General features: G+C 40.6%; 1 long non-coding RNA gene across 1 annotated transcript; it reads right to left on the bottom strand.

Annotated features, from left to right (window-relative positions):
• Nucleotides 1-616: 616 nt before the first annotated feature.
• LOC105519436 lies at nt 617-13540 on the bottom strand. Its single transcript, XR_001002966.1, has 3 exons — nt 13305-13540; nt 3699-3842; nt 617-999 (listed from the first exon to the last, which is right to left on the bottom strand). It is a non-coding gene; the product is annotated as an uncharacterized LOC105519436 (long non-coding RNA).
• Nucleotides 13541-14089: the final 549 nt, after the last annotated feature.

Below are 14089 nucleotides of genomic sequence, written 5' to 3'. Positions count from 1 at the left end.
AAATTCTTTACACATGTTGTCTCATTAAGTCTCACAATATCCCCACAAGGTGCGAATTTATGTGCACATGTTTTAAACAGCCAACTATTACTCAGAGTAGTTAAAAAATTGCAGGTAATAGGTGATGGGGTAGGCCTCTATGTGTATTCGCATTTACCTAACTAGACCAATATACAAGGTACAGTCAGGAAAGGGGAGGAATACAGGAGAAATTCCACATCATCCAGATACATATCCATGTGGGATAGCAGGAAAAGCAGAGATCTGGGGTCAAATGCTTTGGCCCAGGTGTGGCCTAAAAGTTGTATGAGTTTAGGCAAAACCTTAAATTCATTTGAGTCTACATGTCTAGATTTCTTATTCTGTAAAATAACTTACCTACCCTACACATAGTATCCACACTATAAAAAGACTGACTCTAGTTCCAGAGTTTATTTAGAGTCCTGTTGCCTTCATGAAGCAGTCTTGATTTTACAATTTACCCAAGGTACTAAAAATTTATGTGAGATTTGATATTTGTCTCTGGATACTTTTCACATCAAACAAACATGTGTTCTAACTTTCAGAGGCTGAAACTCCAAGGCCGATGAATCACAAGGAGAATGAAAAGGTCTGCTTTTCAGTTTTCCTCACAATTTTTATTGCAACCACCTTCACATTATGCAGAGGTTACTACAGGTTCTGGCATTTTCATCTTAGATTTTAATATATAATTTTGAATTTTATTCCTATTTTTGTTAGAAAATAATTTTTCCTTATGCAATGCTACTTCCAAGACAGTACACGTTTGAACTGGCAAAGTTTGTCATACTGACATTAATGTAATAATTTTTTAAAAATCCCTTCCAAATCATCCACTGAAGTGTCAGCAATAAATTGGCATACCAATGCAAATAGAAGACAAAGAATGAACCATAGAGAAGGAATTAGGAAGAGCATTTTGGAGTCCATCAAGATATGCGTGCCCGAGTCTTGCTGTCACTGTCTCTGTCTTTTTCTCTGGTAAAAATAAATAAATAAAGCACAATTTTGAGGGTGGGGTGGAAGTGGAATTCTTAAAGGTCTACTGCATGCATGAAGGACTTAACCTTTGTGTTTTTCCTCTGAAAATAGACAGCTAAAGTCCTCAGAAAATGTGCTGGGGCAGAGGCCATCGCTGAGCCCAGCTGTTGAGGAGTCTGCCCGTCCCAGCACATGCCCCACACCATGGTCATCCCCAGCTCCACCTGTCTGGTGTCCTGGCCCTGACCTGGCAGATGTCATGGGTGAGACTGAGAGGAGCACCCTGGCAGCTGTGCATTATTCTAAGAAGAACTGTGTTACTGTGAGAGAAAGGTTGCCCCGATGGCCAACTTTTGCTGGTTTGCCTGATACTTTCTCAGTCGGAAAGTCCTGTGTCGAGGGAGATCACCCTCACTCCTGGGCAAACCAGGGTACTTAGTCCCCTTCAGAATCACCTCTATCCATGGAAGCAGCACCCGCCCCATAGCCAAGGGATGCACATTTTCAGCTAGACTGGACTCAAAATTTGACTGTTTTTCAGATGAAACTACGAGTTAAAAGATTTTCGGGAGTTGCTGTCTATTTTTAGTCTTAAAAGACTTCCATTGCCTTCTTCAACCAAGATGATGCCAGAAAGCATTTTTTTTTCTATGGTGCCTATCCTCACCCCACCACTGTGCTTGGCTTTTCCTAAGCGTCTTCATCGGGAAAAAGGATGCACCTCTTTCCTTCTCATATACAGTTTGAATGATCGGAACTTGCGTAACTCTATTGTCTCTGGTCAAAGACATTTATCTTCATGTATATTTTTCAAGGATAATATTTTACAATAATGTTCACCTATCAGAGCATTTCTGGTCAGACCTGGTTCACATTTGCATTGATCGATGACTATTTTAGAGCAACTGTGAAACCCCATTCTTCAACCCGCAGTGGTTTTGTTTCTTTAGCCTTCCAGTGGAGCAGTTTTCCTGTGCCACCAGACCAGCACCTGGTCAGAACAGGTCAAGATGCTTTTCTGTGTTTGTAGCTTATATTGTGAGGCCAGATCACACTATTTTGCCTCATGTGATCTGGCCTCTGCCTCCAGGCCTTGTCCTGATGCCCCGGCTCCCAGCCTCTTGCCTGTCTTTGCCATCTCACACCCACTCTGGAGACCCAGGATTTGATGCTGCTTCCTGGGGCTGACCTTGCCCCTCCTGAGCTGATATTTGCCTCTGGTCCTTCAGAGCACCCCCCTCCCTGATCTCATTCAACTTCCCTTGACACATGGCAGGTTTAATTCTCCCTTATGGAAAAGGGAGAAGACATAGAATTTCAATGTACTATGCATAAAAATGAAAGACACTCTCTAACTTACCTTTCAGGGTTGCCATCTTCACCCTCTATTCAAACACTGGTAAAGGAGAACCAGGACGCACACCTAACATATCTTTGCGAGTCATGCCGTGTTGAAATGGGACAGGAGTTTTCCCTTATCCCCCTTGTAGAGCATGTGATGGGGATGTAGCTGACTTCTTTGGTGCCTCAAAGCGCAAACCACTAGGGAGAGCAGGCAGACAGGCAGGTTGTGAGGACCCTGGGCTCCAACCCCAGGGTAGTGTCTAGGGTTGAGTGTTTACAGCTCTGGAAGCCTCAGTGGGTGTGTATTACAGTGTACTCTTTCAGCTTAGCCATCCACAGGCAGCTTGTGTTAATCAGCTCAGTGAGACCCTCTGCTTTATCACAAGGATGGAGGGCTTTCTGTAACCCGGGTTCTTGCCCTAGGGTACCGAAAAAACAGAGTCACATGTGGGCTTGACAAATGAGTGTAAGGTTTTATTGAGTGGTGGAAGTAGCCCTCAGCAGATGGATGGGGAGCCAGAAGGGGGATGGAGTGGGAAGGTGGTCTTCCCCTAGAGTCAGGCTGCTCAGCAGCTGGGCTCTCCTCCAACCGCCCTTGGCCAAATTTCCCTTGGCATCCACAGCATTTCACCGTCAATGACCTGCCAGCATCTACTGATGTGTTCTGCCACTGTGTTTTTCTTAATGTCCAGCTGCTTGTGTGTGTGCCTGCTAGGGTCTCAGGGTTTCTATAGGCACATGTTGGGAGTGTGGCAGGTCAGAGTGGTCTTGGAAAATGCAACATTTGGGCATGAAAACAGGAGTGCCTTTCCTCACCTAGGTCTGTGGGCACAGGCCCAAGGGTGGAGCCCTTGCCAGGGACCCTGTTCTTCTCTACTCAGCACTTCCCTGCCCCCCTTCTGTATCAATATGGCCGTAGGTAAGTCACTTCATCTCTCTGGCTCTCAACTTCCTTGTTTTAAACAGAAGAATAAAATACCCAACACATAACATTCCTAGGACATTAAATGACAAAATTTTTATTATAATAGCACCTGTAAACTCTAAATCATATACCAATATAATATATTATTATGTTTAATAAGTTAAGTTACCATATAGGATGAAAAATAGACAGCCATCTTTCTTAGTAAGGTTTTGGTGTTGACTGATGGGATGCAGGAGCCAACAGCTTCTCAAGAGCTCTACTCTTATGTTTTGAAAAAAAAGTAGAAGAGCGAGTCAATGCATTTAGTAATAGGAAATGGGGAACAGACACACTACTTTATAAATAGTAACAAAGATGTATTGAGTTAACCTCCCATGGTGGGTTTTTAAGTTAGAGACAGAAGTGAATGGGATAACGACTCAACTGTGCTGGTGCAAAGGCTCCTAAGAAAGAAGTCCACACACAAGTTCGTATTTAACGTGTGTCCAGTCCCTGGCACAGAGAAGGCTTGGGATAGCATTGAGGGGATGCAGTGGGCTAAAGACAGTCTTCTCCTTCCAATGGAAACCTGCAAGACAAGAAAGAGCTTACACATTTCTCTCCATAAGCTTGGAACAGGAATTTACAAGATATCTAAAAGCAATAAATATTTGGTGAGGTTCACTCACTAATATGGTTTGGCTGTGTCCCCACTGAAATCTCATCCTGAATTGTAATTCCCATAATTCCCAAATGTTTTGGGAGGAACCTGGTGGGAGGTGGTTGAATTATGGGGGCGAGTCTTTCCCGTGCTGTTCTCGTGATAGTGAATGAGTCTCACGAGATATGATGGCTTTAAAAACAGGAGTTTCCCGGCACAAGTTCTCTTCTTGCCTGCTACCAGCCATGTAAGACATGACTTGCTCCTCCTTGCCTTCCGCCATGATTGTGAGGTTTCCCCAGCCACATGGAACAGTAAGTCCATTAAACCTCTTTCTTTTGTAAATTGCCCAGTCTCGGGTGTGTCTTTATCAGCCCCGCAAAAATGGACTAATACAGTCACCAAATGATGGAGGGTCTAGTAGATGTCTCAGAAATCTGACAGGGGTCTCCTGCAGAGTCCCAGGCATGTTTATTCAGATGCAAATGGTAGGGGGAAAAAACCAAAACCAATAGCACTTGTTCTGTTTGGATTTTCATTGAGCTACTACATACAAGGTCTGAAAATTATTAGTGACACAAATACCTGAGTAAATTGAGCGCTCAAGGGTCATTTTAAATACTAGCCTACATTAAGGTTAGCTTCTAATTCTTCTGCCTTCATTGTAAAATTCTTGGCTATCCACCTAATTTTAACTAACAACTTCATAGGATCACTGTATTAGAAACACTTTCAGCTCCAATATCTGACTAGTCAGAATATCTGACTAAAAACCAGTTAAGCCATAAAGTAGTTTTTAATTATCTTACATAACAGGAAGTTTGAAGATAAGCTTCCAGATTTCTGTAGGAGCTTAAAAATTGTCATTAAGAATACAGACTCCTTTTGTCTCTCCCATCTTCAGGATATGAGTTTTGCATCTTCAGGCTTGTCCCTCAACATTACAAAATAGCTGCCACATGTTTAATATTACATCTTTGCATGGGTACATTTATTGTAGGAAGGGAAAAGAAATGTGAGAAAAAAAGAATTCCTTTTTTACAACAGAGAAAAATGTTTCCCAGAAGATCCCCCTTCCCCAACCCAGCAGACTCCCTCTACATCTCATGACCAGATCAGGGCCACAGCCACCTCCAGGTGCAAAGGAGTGGGGAAAAGACTCCTTGCGTATGGCGAAGAGGAAATCTTGTCCTAATTGGCCTAAACCAATCCTGAATCATTGCTGGAAAACTTGTCATATTGCCACCCTGAATAAAGTCAGGGTTTTGTCTACAATGAGTAGACAAAAGACGTGACCAAATCTGAATAATGCAGCTCCAAGGCTTTAAATTCCAGCGGCAATGCAATCACCTTTATTTGGTATCAAGTAAACTATATGTTCTGAAGTTCTGATCTTTCATTAAATGACAATTGTGTGGGAATTTAATATTTGTGACTTGACAATACAATTTGAAATAAAAGTAAAGGATATTGATTTGGTGCTTTGGGCCCAAAATAACAAGACTAAAGGAGAATTTAGTAGTGTATCTATCGGGTATCTCTATATAGTCAGAGCTGTGAACAAGCTATTCCAAATAAATCAAAATGAATTACTCATATACATTTCAACTCTAGTTATTTATTCTTATAAGACAATGTGATAATAAAGTTTAGTAGAATGTATCTGAGGAATAAGATAGGCAGTTATTTCAGAAGTCTGGAGATTAACACGAGACAGAAGGAACGGTTTCATAAAAACAAATGGCTTGTAAAACCTATGTTAATGAGTAGCTGATCCCACAGGTTAAGTGCTATAGGAAAATGCAGCCCAAAAAAGCAGATGCTATGATGTGTCCCTTTAAGGAGACCAGGCACCTTGAAAAACCACATTTGTTTTTCATTATATTAGTGAGTAGTCAAGAAAATACAAGCACTTTAACAAAATGCATAATCATTACTGGAAATATCTCTAAGAATTTCTTACTTTCCCTTTTCTTTGCTTTCCTGAATTAATCTTTTGCTTTTCTTGCTATAGCATATCCAGTTTTTAAACCATCTCCAGTCCTGTCTGATGTGGGTGGTAGCGTATAAACAAACAACTAACCAATCACACGGAAACCCCATGTATGGTCAGTGACATTGTGAATATAAAGTCTTTCCTCTCCCCTTTTATAGGCCATTTAAACAATTGTGAAAGTCATTCTTTGTGTATACGAAGCATACCTAAAAAAGTACAGAAAACTAGAAGAATATGTTCTCACTCCCAGAATGGGCCATGTGAGCTGCTGCAGGGCTCTGCTCCTCCACTAGACACACATAACTGGTGAAAATATAAAAGGCAACAACAACCAACTGAAGTTTCTGGAAATTGCTCTAAGGACACACAGCAAATGCAGAAAATTTGCTCCAGACTGTCTACTAAAAGTCTGCAAGAACAGTAAGAGTCTGGCATTTGAACCTCAACCCACTTCCTCCTTTCTCCTAGCTCAGCACGACAGAGACTCCATCCCAAGTGAGTGCAGCCAAGAATGCAAGATCCCGCTCCCCTCAGTTCTCAGTCAAGGGCTGCAGTATCTTCCCAGAAGGGGCAGGCTGCCAGCATTTCTCATCCTCCCCAGCTAAGAATTGCAAAGTCTAAATTCCAGTTGAGTACAGCTGGGTCAAGGAATCCCTTCTTCCATCCATACTTCAATCAGCCATAGCACACTGAGAGTACTGGGGTCCCATTTGCTCTCATTCAGCTTGTTCATAGGGCAGACTCTGCTCCAATATGGAGCAGAGTCTCCATGTTAGGAGAGATAAGCTGGGAAAACCAGAGGCTGCCATCTCACCTGGTGCCCTGCTCCTAAAAGCAGGAAGTCACCACTATTCCTATCCCCAGCTATGGAGCCATGGCTCAAAGATTTATCCCAGAGGGAGAGGCAAGCTTTCTAAAGCTTGCCTTTGAAACACAGTGTGGGGAAGTTCGAGCCTAAAGAAACTATCATAAACAATGGAAGATTTAGGGTTACACAATTAAGAGGAGGCTTCACAAGAGACCAAGCTAAATAATAGACCAGTTCGTTTGTGAGAGAGAACCAATTATAAGACATAGCTATCATGAGCCCTTCTGAGGTCAGAACAAACCTCAAACACTGACTTCACACCTACCCCTGCAAAAGAGCTCAAATTTAATTGGATCAGACTTGGAACAATTTATATCAGGGCATTCTTGTAAACAATTGAGCAATCAGCAAGCAATTAGTGAAGCCTATCAGCTGAGTGTGATAAGGGAAAGAAATAGTCAAAGAAAGCCCTGCTCAAACAACTCTCATCCCACCTGACTGTGCACGTTTCTAACTTTGCACTCTTTGAGAAGCAACATCAGGGGCCTCACACTACTGGGGAAATAGACATCCCTAGAATGGTCTAGCCAAGTCACAAAATAAATAAACAAGCAAGCAACAACAAGGCTCAGGGACAGTATCGGTATCCAGAGTTACTACAAAATATTATGTTCAGTTATCAAGAAAAAGTTGTGAGACAAGGAAACAGAAAAAGTATAATCTACACAGGATCAAAAGCAGGTAACCAAATGTGCCTGTGAAAGAGACCAGATGTGAGGTTGACAGAGCTATATAGGCGTAATGTTTATATATCTCATTGGAATTAAGGTAGTATAGATCTGAAGTAGATTTTGATAAGTTAAGACATATATGGTAAACCCTGGAGTAACTACTAGAAAAAAAAATAAAAAACATAGTGAAAGAAATTTACGTATGCAAAAGAAATCAATAATGGAGGAACAGAGGAACAAAAAGAAGGGACAGAAAACAAAAAGTAAACTATCCGATATAAACACAACTCTATCAATGTAACACTAAATGTTAGATTTGATTGGATAACAACCTAATCAAGAGGCTGAGATCATCAGACTGGATAAAGATACAAAATCCAACTGCATGCTGTCAACAAGAGACACATTTGAGATTGAAAGATATAAATAAGTTGGAAGTAAAGGGATGGAAAAAGATATACCATGCAAACAGCAACCTTGTAGTAACTTTACTAATACCAAACAAAACAGACTTTAAAACAAACCAAAAAGTTACTAGAAATAGAGAGGAATATTTATAATGACAAAAGGGTCAATTCATCTAGAGAAAATAACAATTTAATAACAATGTACTTAACCACTGGGACTCCAAAATCCCATGCAGTGAAAACAAACAGAATTGAGGGGATATATTAGTCTGTTCTCACACTGCTGTTGAAGACATACCTGAAACTCGGTAATTTATAAAGAAAAAAATTAATGGACTCATGTTTCTATGCTGCTTGGTAGGCTTCACAAGCATGCTGGAAGGCAAAGGAGGAGCAAAGGCACGTCTTACATGGGGGCAGGCAAGAGTCAGAATGAGAGCCAAGTGAAAGAGGAAATCCATTATAAAACCATCAGATCTCATGAGACTTATTCACTACCACTCAAACGGTATGGGGGAACCACCCCCGTGATTCAATTATTTCCCACTGGGTCCCTCCCACAACACACGGGAATTATGGGAGCTATGATTCAAGATGAGATTTGGACGGGGACACAGCCAAACCATATCAGGGATAAATAGACAAATCAACAATAATAGTCTGAGGCTTTCATACTAATGTTCTATAATGAATGAAACAAGTAGGCAGAAGACAAACAAGGAAATGGACTTGATCAACATATAAACCAAGTCCAGGTAGACCTAGCAGACATCTATAGAAAACTCCACCCAGTGACAATAGAATAGGCATTTTTTTTCAAGTGCCTATGGAACTTTCTTAAGGATTGACCATATGAGATGCCATAAAATAGCCTTCATTAAATTACAAATGATTAAACCAATGCAAATTCTTTTTTATAACCATGATGAGAAAAAATTAAGAACAGAAAGAAGTTTGGGGGATTCACAAATGTGTAACAATAAAACAGCATATCTTAAATAACCTATGAGTTTAAGAAGAAATCATAAGGGAAATTAGAAAGTACTTTAAAATGAATGAAAATGAAAACACAACACACCAAAACTTGTGGGATGAAATCAATGCAGTGCTTAGAGGAAAATATATAGCTGTACATTCCCATAATAATAAAGAAGAAAGATCTCAAACTAAAAACCTAACCTCCCACCTTCAGACGCTGGAAAAAGAACACCAAACTGAAACAGCAAGCAGAGGGAAAGAATCATAAAGATTAGAGTGAAAATCAGTAAGCTAAAGAATAGAAAAACAATGGAGAAAATCAATAAAACCAAAAGTTGGTTCTTTGAACAGAGTTTTTTTTTAATGACAAACCTCTAGCTAGGGAAGTATATGTATTTCAAGAAAATGTAATCAACTTTCAATGTACAATCTATAGGGTTTTTTTAAATGTATTCACAGTTTTCTGGATAAGATATAGTACAGGCTGTGAAGCTGAAATTCATAGCATAAATCATAAGTGCCTGATATAGTAGCATTATAACTAGCTTAAACAATCACTGCATATGCATCTGGGCTCTTAATGGGATTTTTTGGAAGTTAGCAAGAATGAGATAGAGGACAATTCAGACCCCAGTGGACTGCTGAGCCAGAACAACTTGGAGGTATTGGCCATCCCTGAGATTCTCTGATTTTATAAATATCAGCAAAAGGTTCACTTACCCCAAATCTTAATATATGTTGTTTCATAAATCTGTTTTATTAAAATGTCAGGAAATACAGCAACATTTAATAATAATACTTGTTTTTTAAGTCCCAGGGATACACAAGGCTGTGATGTATTATTTCACTTGGCCAACGTTGGTGGATCTATGACATAAGCAAATATTTGGGTATACAATGTAGCCACCAGGCACATCTTTAGGAAATACAGATAACAGGTAATCAGCTTGGAGAAAGGCTAGAAGTTACAAGATCACTAGTGGTCTTTTCTGAGCATTTCAGGGACTATGTGGCCAGTTGCTTCACCACAGCAAACCGTATCACTCTTAATTTGATTGTCCTGCTTGGGAGGAAAATATGATTCATAGTTGTCAACTTCTGCAACAGAGATAAGGACTTTTTCTTCTATGTGTCCCTAGCAGCTTGCACTGGCCTGGCATACACAATAGTTTCCTGGCCTAAGAGCAATAACTGTAATTCCAGAGTGCCTATGATGTGCCAGCCAGCAGTCATGTATCTTTGACCCTTCCAGGGCTAGCATGGAGCTATGTGCCTCATCATGCATCTTCATCTTCTTATAGTCATCACAAAATGCTGAATGCTTGCTCAAATGTGGGAACAAACCCTCCTTGAAGTCTAGCAAGGTAGTTAAAAGATTGCCCGGGATGGTTCCTGGCTCAGCCACCTCCTACCCGTGTAAACTTGGGCAAGTTATTTAACCTCTCTGTGCCTCAGTTTCTTTTTCTGTAAAATGGGATCAATGATAACACCTACCTCCCAGTTTATTAAAAGATTTAGTGAGTTGATGCTTGCCAAGCACTTAGAACAACACCTGGAAGATAAGAAATGCTATGTGTTTCTTAAATAAATAAAATTAATCATTGAGTTAAATCTCCCTTTTACTATATGAAAAAAAAAACGAGCTTACTCCAAACTTCACAGTCTTTTCTGCCAATGGGCATGTGCTTCTACCAGAGGGAAAAAGGATAAAGGACCTTGAGTTTCCTGATATTCCCGTGGAGGCCAAAACCTTCTGCTCATGAGCCTGTGTTCACCCCTACTTGGGGTGTTTTCTCCCCAGCACTGGCTTGGGAGCAGACCCAAAGTCTCCTTCTCCTACCAAGCCATGCGTTTTGCAGACTCAGATGTTTGACAAGTATTTTGCCAAAGCAGAAACATCCCAGTGAAAACTAATGACGAAGACTGTTCTGCTGCACTCTGTTGCCTCCTCTAACTGGAGAAGATGACAAACAGCACACACAGCGTCCCTCTCAGAACCACCTATGTGGTCACAGCTTTCATAGAACTCCCTACAGTGTCCACAGGCCCCAAGACACTACTGCCCAGGGCACCCCTGACTCACAACCTCCTGACACAGTGGCACGCCATTTTCGTTTCTGCTGATCAATGTGACTGCTTCAGTTCCTCCAGTGGGATCCAACTGATCTTTGATATTCTTTATACTCTGAGGTGTATTTGCTCTAAGGGTGTGAACAGAAGCTTAGTAAAGTTCAGATAAAACCCAAGGCATGTTCTGCTAAATTCCATGCTCCAAGGGGTGCCAGATGTAGCAAGAAAAAAAAAGAATGCCAAGTTAAATTTGAACTTCGGATAAACAACAATTTTTTAGTATATGTTCCATACAGTATTTGGGAGCTATCTATACTAAAATTTTTTTTGCTGTTTATCTGAAATTCCCTTGTAACTGGGCAGCCTGTATTTTATCTGGCAACCCCACAGGCTGGAGAAGCCTTACAAAGTTAGTCAGTATTTGGTGGTGGGGTGGGGAGGGACTGTCCCTCTCTACAAATGATTTTTTACCAGCAGGCCCATGGTAGGATTGTGAATGAGATAGCGCAGAAGCAACTGCAGAGGGTCACGCAAAATCTCTGTGTGGGCAGCTTTGCTGTGTGCCACCCTGGGGCAGAACGAAAATCTCACCTACATAACAGAGGTGATCTTTACTTCTGTTATTTACTTGTCCTGAAGAACTCTTTAGAATTTCACATGTACTTGAATTCGTCATGAATCCTCCACAATGGCCACTTTCAGCAGGGAATTCAGCGTATGGAGTTTTCTTTGACTCCAAAGAATTGAGCTAAGATAAACTGACATTCATGAAAACATGCTTATGTATTCATACATATGCCTTTGTATATTCTCTCTTATACCCACTCTGGCTAAGGCCAGTGTTTCCTCCTGATGTGGTTTGGCTCTGGGTCCTCATCCAAATCTCATGTAGAATTATAATCTCAGTGTTGGATGAGGAGCCTGGTGGGAGGTGATTGGATCGTGGCGGTGGACCTCCCCCTTGCTGTTCTTGTGATAGTGAGTGAGTTCTCACAAGATCTGCTTGTTTGAAAGTGTGTAGCACTTCCCTCTTTGCTCTCTCTCTCAATGGCCATGTGAGGATGTAACTACCTCCCCTTTGCCTTCTGCATGATTGTAAGTTTCCTGAGGTCTCCCCAGACGCAGAAGCTTGTGTGTCCTGCAGAACTGTGATCTAATTAAACCTCTTTTCTTTATAAATTATCCAGTCACAAGTTTGTCTTTATAGCAGTGTGAGAACAGACTAATACACCTCAGTAATATTAATTGTAGGCTAGTATTTAAGGCTATTGTAATATCTCTGTTACAATAAAGACAGCGTTCTGAATAACTGAGTTGAATCATATCACATGATGTTTACACGCCCAGTGCTGGCTGTAGTTAGTACTCAAAGTTTACCTGTACTATACAGATGGTAAAAGTCAGGTGGCTTTGTGCAGGGTGGAAGGAGGAAAGGAAAGAGGAAAGAAGAAAAAGCAAGGAAAAATACACAGAAGCAGAAAGAGAAAAAGTAAAATAGAGAAGAGTATACCCAAGTATCTAATTTCTCACTAGGTTAGATAAATTTTCCTTTAACAATTAAGCTTTTAGTCTTTTTAGATTGAAGGTGCAAAAATCTTTGAAGAAATAAAATCAATTTAATCAAATAATCAGTTGTTTAGGAGCATAAGCAGATAAGAAATTGAAAGCACAATTGAATGCAAACAGCCGTCCCAGAGTGTTTGTGATATAGCAGTTCTCCCTCTGTGGTACATTTATCATGTACCATACATGTACATATTATACATGATACATTATCTATAAATTAAGTAGATTTTGTCTCCAAAAGTGTTTAATAATATTATATATTTATGTATGCATCCTTGAAAATGGTTATGGAAATAATGATCTATCCCGAAGCAAGAAATTTTTGTTTTGTTTTGTTTTACTCCTCAACATCCTCTTTCGTTGTTTATCTGAAATTCACATTTAACTGGGCAACTTGTATTCCTGTAGAATAGTGAACCCAACAACAAAAATACCTGCCCTTGTGGGGCTTATCCTTAGTCTTCCCTGTGTTGCTTGCACTCTGATACAAATAGCTGTATTTGACTACCAAGCATCAGAAAAAAATTCTTTAAAAGTTAGTGATCAGATTAAATGCAGGTGAGATGCAAAAAAAAAATTCTTTTTTTTCTGATGCTGGTTTATGCAGAGCTGGCTTCATGGCCTGGTGACTGGTGCATTCACGCAGGGCCTCCTGATCAGAAGGGTGTTGCTTTTACCAGCCTGTGAGTCTTAATAATTTTGTACATGCAATCCTTCATTTTCATTTTCTCCTGAACTCTGCAAAGTATGTAGCCAGTCCCAGGTTTATGCATTATAATATAACAAAAATATCAAAAATAATATTTGCTGTTCCATAGAGAACTTAGAACTTACCTCCTAAGTGGATGTATCTGGGACCCCCAAACCCCTGGGAAGTCAGAAGATAATTTTTTCTTTAATGAGAATAATGAAGTCTTAAGATATTAAGTCCATGTCTAGCTAAAAGTCTGTTGGGGCTAAAATCCACCTTTCCTAAACCTCATGTCACATTTCTCTAACTTAATTGCTTCATCCTTGCACTTTCCCAGGTCTTTCTGTTTTCTCTCTCTTTTCATAGCTGAGGCTATCACTAAAACTGTGGCCCTCTTAGCTCTGTCTTTACCATTCTTTTGCATTCAGTCTGGATCTTTATCACCTTGAAGGCATAGGTGGCCTTTCACAGCCAAGCACATTTCAGGCATCCAGTTTTGTATGTTTCCCATGATCGCGGCATATTTTTACCTCATCTCGTAGTTAATAGAAGACAGGAAGAAACAGGCTGCACAGGTTATGTGCTTGAAGGGATGAAGTGGAAGGAGAAACGAAGTCTTCCTAACTCTGGCCTCCTGCTGTTGCACAAGTCAGGCCAATGATGTGGCAAGTCCTAGGGGCACATGGCTTTTCAGAGTGTCATTGTTTGAGGAGGCCATGAGTGGTTTAGCCGATGGCCTCTGCTTCTTTTTATTTTGAGTGCTTCTGAATACACAACTGTGCTCTGAATACACAGCTATCACTGTGGGGTAAACCAAGCCGCAGCTGTCCTTCTTCCAAGGTTGGGGTCGCTGCTCTGCAGGAGCTGGTGTTCTTGAAGGGATGATGATCTTCTACTGGTAAGATAATTTCCAAATCTTTAGAGGTGA

The sequence above is a fragment of the Colobus angolensis genome, unplaced genomic scaffold (genome assembly GCF_000951035.1).
Source record: "Colobus angolensis palliatus isolate OR3802 unplaced genomic scaffold, Cang.pa_1.0 Scaffold35, whole genome shotgun sequence".
Classification (NCBI taxonomy): domain Eukaryota; kingdom Metazoa; phylum Chordata; class Mammalia; order Primates; family Cercopithecidae; genus Colobus; species Colobus angolensis.
The sequence above is the reverse complement of the archived record's forward strand: the minus strand, read 5'-3'. Positions and strand labels throughout refer to the sequence as shown.